Genomic DNA, 7534 nt, shown 5'->3' on the forward strand with positions numbered 1-7534 from the left:
TTGCCCAGGACCGTGACCAGGTGGCTTTTGGAGATCATCCATGGAGGGGAAACCCAAACCTCTCCGGGCAACGTGTTCCAGTTCTCAGTCACCCACACAGTGACAAGACAGACCTCTGAGGGGTGGTGGGTTAGTCTCCATCCTGTAAGGAGATCAGATCCTTCTGGTGGGCTCAGCCCAGCTCCAGAACCTTCTGAAGGAAGACCAGGACCTTCCGTTGGGCTCTGCCTGAGACCGGGACCTCCCAGTAGTACCACAACATCATGGCCTAGCACTGGTGTCAACGTGGAGGCTTAGATCCTAATAGTCCTCATCAGAGCTAATAACGGGTTTTCTAATCCGTAACCTCTGCGAGTGATCCCGGCTCATGGAGCTAGGCTTACTTTAATTACAACCAAAATGAGCTGAGCCGGGGATAAAAACCAGTAATTTTATAGTCTTAATTTCCTCTATTTTGTAGGATTAGGTGAAATCTGTAATTTTGTTCGAGTGTAGATTTTATGGGTTAATTTCTTATTGCTTTTGTACTAGGTAAAAAAAAAAAAAAAAAAAAAGGCTTGTATGAAAATCGACATAATAAACCGTTATTGCTGCACAAGGGACATAATGGTCTCTCTTGGAATAGCAAGAATACATTAAAAATGTATTTAGATGCATTTAAACATGCATATTATTTCACAGATGAGTGTAATGGTTTCTTAGGACCTATTAGGTTTTAGTATGCAAAAAAAACATGTTTATTTGTACGGCTTTAAAGAAAATTATTTAACAAAAATGACAGTAAGAGGTCCCTTAAGGTTTCATTACATAAATCTTAATTCAGCCATTTGGATTATTAATCCAGGAAAGTGCCATGGACCTAAATGACTCATTACACACATTTTTCACATCAGTTTATTAGTAAACTGATACATAGCCTATTATTATTAATTGGATTTTTCTGAAACAGCCAGATATGCAATATAAACATAGCAAGGTGCGTGCTTCAAAGGGCTTTTATTTTCAGATTCATGCCCCATTGAACCTCAGGAAACAAGGTAAGAGGTGCAGAAATAAGCACAGACTATACAGCAGTCATCAATGTCTCAGTTATGATAGTCAAGGCATTTTTAGTTACGATTAGCACATCTTTATGTCCAGATGTGGAGTTTTTTAAAAATTACCTTTTTTTTTTTAAATGGAGATGGCACACATGAATTAATGCTTGTAAAGCTTCAAGACATAACTGACTTCTGAGCAACCAACTACATGGACAAGGGAAACCAGGGGATAGGTGTCCTCTGTTATCCTAGGGCAGGAGCGAGTGATGTAGTATTGTTGAAAGGGATAATGAGGATACCAGAGGCTTCCTGATGTATAGGGTTACTTTGGTGGTAGCAAAATTACAGCAAAGCCAAAATGCAAAGGGAGTCGATGGGTTGAATTTTTGAACAAAGACGAGGCACGGAGGAAGAAAACTCCACATTCTTCATGGCTGAGGCAGGCAATTGGAGTAATTGGGGCTGGAGCAGTACCCAAGAAATAACCATCCACAGATCAAAAGTAGATCCTCCAGTCTTTTGCGGTATGAGGAAACTACATGATTTTGAAGAGATTTAAAAAAAATAAAATAAAAAAGGCTGTCAAGATAAAAGCAAGACCTAAAATATGTGGATCCTGGAGATTTTTGATGGAAGGATTGCTCAGAGCCTATTGCTTTGTTCTTGGTGCAACCCACATTGCTGTGGGTTATACAAAGGAAAGCTCTGTTCATTAGCACGAGATGTGGAACCGTGTAAGCATACCGGGGCTTTTACTGTCTTTGGGGAACCCCAAAGCCACAGAACCTCCAGGCCCAACTGGTACGTTTTCCCTTGGAAAGAGAGAAGCAAAGTGTAGATCCACGTGACTGAGAAAACAATCTGAGAGTGGTGCAGAAAGTTTTTCTGTAGGAGGAAGGGAGGTTAGTGGTGTACCATTTGATCGCGTGCTGTGGGCTGCTCATGAAGCCAAATCCTTCTGGATTAACAATACACCAAAACAATAATACAGATTAAAGCAAGCTAAGGTCTTGAATCTAGATCCAGAGAAAAGGATTCATAGTATAGACATCAGCCGAGATGATGATTCTGATTGCGTGTGCCATCACACTGGTATCAATGTGATCGTGCTGTAATTCCACTAAAAATTCATGTTTTTGCGGTCTAACTGGGGTGAGAGCAGCAACGTAGCTAGTTATTTTATTACATCTTTGTGCTCTAGCATATCTGCTAACCATTCTTAAAGGATGGTTTAAAATTACTGATATATTCATATGTGTCCTATGTGAAGGGTGTAAAGTATTTCAGTATCGAATCATAGAATCATGGACTATCCAAAGTTGGAAGAGACCCTCAAGGATCATTGCAACTAAATGGAAGAAGAGAGGCTTCTAGCAATAATAAGCAGCGATCTACAGGAAATTTTATGGTGCCTGAAAATTTTACGGTGCCTGATACACAACTGTTTTTTTTAAAGCCCGTAGTTGGTGACGTCTTTGCTTATGTTTCTTTTCTCTTGGCATTGGAACTATTGAGGCAGTTTAATAAAATTTAATAAAAAAGAGATAGGAAAGAAAATCCTGCCTGGAATTTTTATGTCTGAATGTAAACTTCTCAAAACAGGTGTGTATCATGCAATCTCCTTCCCATAAAACAGGGTCAGCCTGATTCCTCTGTAAAATACAGAAGCAAAAGGGAAGGCTTTGAAGATTGACTGTCAGAACAGGACCCAGAGAGCAAAAAGATGTGTCCTGTCCCTCTGCATTCTTACACCGATGTAGAAAGGAGAGATCATGAGCCTGTTTGGTAGTAGGAGGGAATAAAATTGGCTGCTTTTGTCAGAAGAAGAGAGAGGAAAGAAAAACGAGAGTTTCACGAATAGGGAAAGTTTGATTCCTCTTTCAACTGATGCATTTTGACAGCTCTCACCTCGCCATCCGCGCGCGCACAGGCACCAAAAATGTCAGTTGTAAGAGGCTGTCGCATAAAGAGTTTGTTTAAATAAACAGCGAGGCTGAGGCTGCCCGTGTCACATCCAGAGCTGGTTTGGGATCCGGGCTATGCTTTCTGCAAAAAACATGCCCTGTCAGGGTTATTCTAAACAGGTTACAATGAGAGAGTGCTGTTAATGAAAGTCATTTATTTGCAATTTCACTCACCGAGACCTTTCCGTGCTGTAAGAACGAAGGAACAGAGCCACAGCTGCATTGTGCGACTGAAGAGGCTGTAATCAGGAGCCGTAATGACAGCCTATAACCCCATTTTAAACTGCTTGGGATCTGTGCAAACTCAGGTGGTCTGCATTAGATTTAAAGAACGGATATAGTGTGAGTACTTCAGCCAGGAATTGTGCTAGCTGCAAGGTTAAAAGTATGCTTAATTTTGCTTTGTATTTGGGCACGAATAAAAGCATATTAATACCGCACAAGTCAAATCTGAAGGGGAAAAACATTTCTGTTTTAGCTTATTTTAGCCCTTTTCCTCAGGTGGCAAATACTTTTTTGTTGTTTTGTTTTAAAGTGGCTAAGAGTAGAGCTTTACGTGGATGTAGGCATGAGGTCGATCACGAGAAGAAGCGCTGTAGACACGTCACCGTGGCACTGCATAACTAATTAGCTCCCCTGATCATTTTTTTTAGCAGGGCGTTTACTTGTAAGCTGCCTTTTAGGTTGTTCAGGAGCAGCAGCTCCGGGCCTGATGACGTTGTGTACCGGCTGTGAGGAGCTTGGCGAGTTGGGCAAGTGGTGCTCGTAGTGACGGGGCCGAAGGGACAGAAGGTCTACCACGCCTACGTCCTTGTACTGCACCGGGGGGGGGCTCAGATGGGGCAGGAAGAAACATTTCCTCACCGCGAGGGGTCAGACACTGGCACAGGCTTCCTGGAGAGGTGCCGGATGCCCCAAACCCGTCGTGTTCAGGAGGCATTTGGACGATGCCCTCATCAATGCGCCGTCACTGTTGGCTGGCCCTGAAGCAGTCAGGCCTCGAAGATCTTTGAAGATCTCTTCCAAATCAACTATTCTATTCTATTCTGTTGTGCCTGAGCCTTGGGCAGCTGGTTTTTTAATATCTCCAAAGAAGGAGAGCCCACAACCACTCTAATACGTTTCAATATTTGACCATCTTCATGGTGAAATTTGTTTTCATTACGTTCAACTGGAATTTCTTGCGCTGTAATTGGGCCCGTTGCCTCACCTGAGATGAACGTGGCTGTGTCTACTCTAACAGCTCCCACTGAGGAACTAGAGACCACGAGGTCTCCCCACCAGCTTCTCTGTAAGGCTGAATAAACAAGCTGTCTCAGCTCTTGTTTTCCAGACCGCAGCCTGTCTTGACCATAGATAATTGAGAAGTTCAGTTGGGAGGCCTGCTGGCATCTTTCACCAGCACTAAAAAATAATTCACTTTTCACTTTTCTTCCATAAAGTCTTTATTGCTCAGCTCTCCAAAGGGAAAGTTCTTCTTTTTCTTTTCCTTTTTTTTTTCTTTTTTTAATTTTATTCCCCTGACACGCCACCTTTTCAGTGTCAATTAAATAACATCCAGCATCCAGGCGGTAGTATATTGTCTGCAGTAAAAACCAGCAACAATGATAAACTAAACACAGAAGTGCTAGCAGAATAGTGAATTAGCCTGCAGTAAGCTGCATTTGAGCACAATTGCCGTTATTTATGTACCAACTGGAGGTGCTCCCAGACTCATTTCTTTCGGGCTGACAGAAGACATTAATTCAGATTCCTTAAAACAAAAGCAACAGCTTCTGAGCAGCAGAAAATACAGCCTACTGGACCTTACATCTAAGCATCGAGAGACTTCTTTTTCCCAGCTCTGATATTTTTTGGCTCAGTCAAGTCAGTCTGGTTGTCTGAATATCTGTTTTCTGCTTTGTCTTTGTCGTGTTTTGGGGTTAGGTGCGAGCAATGTGCTCAGAACGCTTGAAATTTAAACCAACCTAGAAACAGAACAGCTAGGTACAGGGCAACTGTTCAAAACATCTCAAATTGTCTTGACTGCAGCATTAAGGGCCTTAGAGAGATGGACACCGCTGAAGTTTGCTGTCCAGCTTTATGTTGGATCAGGCCAGAGGCGGAGTTTGACTTTCATTCGGATCCCACTGACTCTTCCATGCACTAAACACTGAATTCTCATTCCCAGAGCACGTAGCTCTAGGTGGGCTTTGGGAGCACACTTCCACAGACAGAATAACCTCCAGCCTTCCCCGACAGGAGGCTTCTTCGGGGACGTGAGGGATGGTTCACGTGTGCCCTGGCGTAGGCAGCACTGCAAACATCCTGCTGATGTTTAATTCTAGCGCTGAACCAAAATACATCACCTACTCCACATCCAGTTTGCGAAGTTTATTATACAGTACATTGTTCTGATTATTTGTGTTTTGAATCCGGTATTTGCTTTAGATTCACAACCTGGTATCTGTTGTTTTCTAAAGAAATGATAGTTCCAAGCTTCCTCACAGCAGAAAAGCTCATAATTGTCTAGTCTGAATTCAGCACTAGCATTAAAAATTAAAAAAAAAAAAAAAAAAAGCAATTGCCCATTTCAATTTGAGTTTCCTAAGCCAGACGTGGCTTTACAAATCATGTTCAGACTCAACCAAAATGCAACGCAGCCATTACTTGCGAGCTTCCCAGTACATCATGTTTTTCACTTGCCCTCCTTGTTTTATCCTTCTTCGTGCTACACCGGACGCTGTGCTCTGACCTGTAAAAACTGGCGCCCCGGCCAACAAATCGATATGTTGATTTTCATGTTTCCTTGTACACCCTCAGCAGCGTCTTCTGCAAATTAGATCTCTCCGCAGCCTTTCACTTGGATGCCTGGTATTTTCTCCCTGACTGACACCTGTCCTCGTGACGTACGCTAGCGTTGAAGCAATTTTCGGTTCCTTTTTTCTGCCGCATGTAAGACAACAGGCAAGGAAGGCGTTGCAAAGGACTTGGCTGCCGTGGTTAGAACAGAAATTCCAAAGCTTTTTCTCTCGTTTAGTTTTTTAGTGTTCTCTAATACTCTTTTTTTTTGCTAAACAAGCACAGTTCAATTCTCCATACCACTTTCTGTCGCAGAAAAAAAATAAAAAATAAAAAAAAAGCTTAGCTCATGAAGCTATGAAAACCACCTGCCATGCCTAATGCTCCCTTTCCCTAACGCATTGCCTCCCATGGCTGGCTTTGACCTTCTCCGTCGAGTTTAACTTCCATTTTAATAAGGGGTGGTAAAAAGAAGTGTTTCCCCTTCCGTTTCTCCTCCATGGCAGGAACTAAACGGGAGCAGTGGCCACTACTCTTTGTCGTACGGGCAATGTTTTGCTGCACCAATTTTGTTTGTCGGTCAAGGAGAAGTTCTGAAAAAAATAGCTCAAGTGAAGGTGGCTGCTGGTGCGGTACAGTTTGGGTTTGTATCGTGTGCATTTATCATTACCTGCTGCTAGTTTGGGCTTGGGGACAGCTGTGGGACATCTAAACGGAGCAGAGCAGCCGTTCGCAGATACCCGAACCGTCTCTGTTTGATTTCTCCAGCACCAGCAAAGCTGCAGTAAGGATTTGCGCCTTGGTTTATTAGGCGGGCTTCAACGCTGAGCTAACAGGACAATCTTGTTCTTTGTTCCGAGCAAGCGGCTTCGTACGGCACCGAGCTGTGACCTGTGGGTGTACCAGCACAGTCAGCCGAGGGGTGCTTGGGTTATCTCTACCAAGAGCCAGATATCCCATTAGAGGTGAAAATTACATTCTTGTAATCCTATTTCGCCCCCTGAAACTAAGGCCGTGCAGCTTGCTTTCTAGGGATGATGTTTTGCTAGGGAAATGGAAGAGCGTGAACAACGCTGCCTTTGTGTTATTGCTTCTCTGGTGTTTTCGTCAGTGAACCAGCCCGGGCTTGTTCATCTGGGCAGCTTTTCTTTCCTTTGCAGAAAGCGTTCGATGTATTCGCTCCTCCATTTATGAAGAAAATTTATTTCCATCTGTGGATGCAAAAAGCGTCTTCCTAATTTTAAGTGAAGATACCAGTGCTCATATTCAAGCAGAAAAGGGTGAACCAAGGGAAGGAGGTGCGTTGAAGTGCACTTGCTGCATTTCTCTTCTGACACCTATCAGAGTACAGGATAAACTCCTCACCCACTGAACTAAGTGGGGAATTTTTCCCTTTTGTTTCACTTAAGGTGGGATTTTGACACTGGAATTCAGCGTGTAGGTCTTTGTCAGCTGACTGGGACATAAATTCATGAGCTTTGATATCTATATAATTCGATTTCTATAGAACTGGAGACATCTTAAACGTAATAACGATCTGTTATAAGTAGGACAGAGTGAATAACTTTATATGAGCACGCAGTTTGTAAACACAGCTTCCTTTGCTATGTATGAAGAATTCACCAAATGGAGAATTTCCTGCATTTTATTTTTTAAATCCTTTTTTTTTTTTTTTTTTTCCTTGGACATTTTTAATATTCCTTTTCCCTCCCTTTCTCAAGGCTTGATTGCAAACAGGCCACACCAACT

The 7534-nt window shown here is 42.7% G+C and overlaps 1 long non-coding RNA gene across 1 annotated transcript; it reads right to left on the reverse strand.

Annotated features, from left to right (window-relative positions):
• Positions 1-538: 538 nt before the first annotated feature.
• On the reverse strand, positions 539-6651 carry LOC308184630. Its single transcript, XR_013942725.1, has 2 exons — positions 2949-6651; positions 539-1575 (listed from the first exon to the last, which is right to left on the reverse strand). It is a non-coding gene; the product is annotated as an uncharacterized lncRNA (long non-coding RNA).
• Positions 6652-7534: the final 883 nt, after the last annotated feature.

Source organism: Anser brachyrhynchus (assembly GCF_964034855.1).
Source record: "Anser brachyrhynchus genome assembly, chromosome: W".
Lineage (NCBI taxonomy): Eukaryota > Metazoa > Chordata > Aves > Anseriformes > Anatidae > Anser > Anser brachyrhynchus.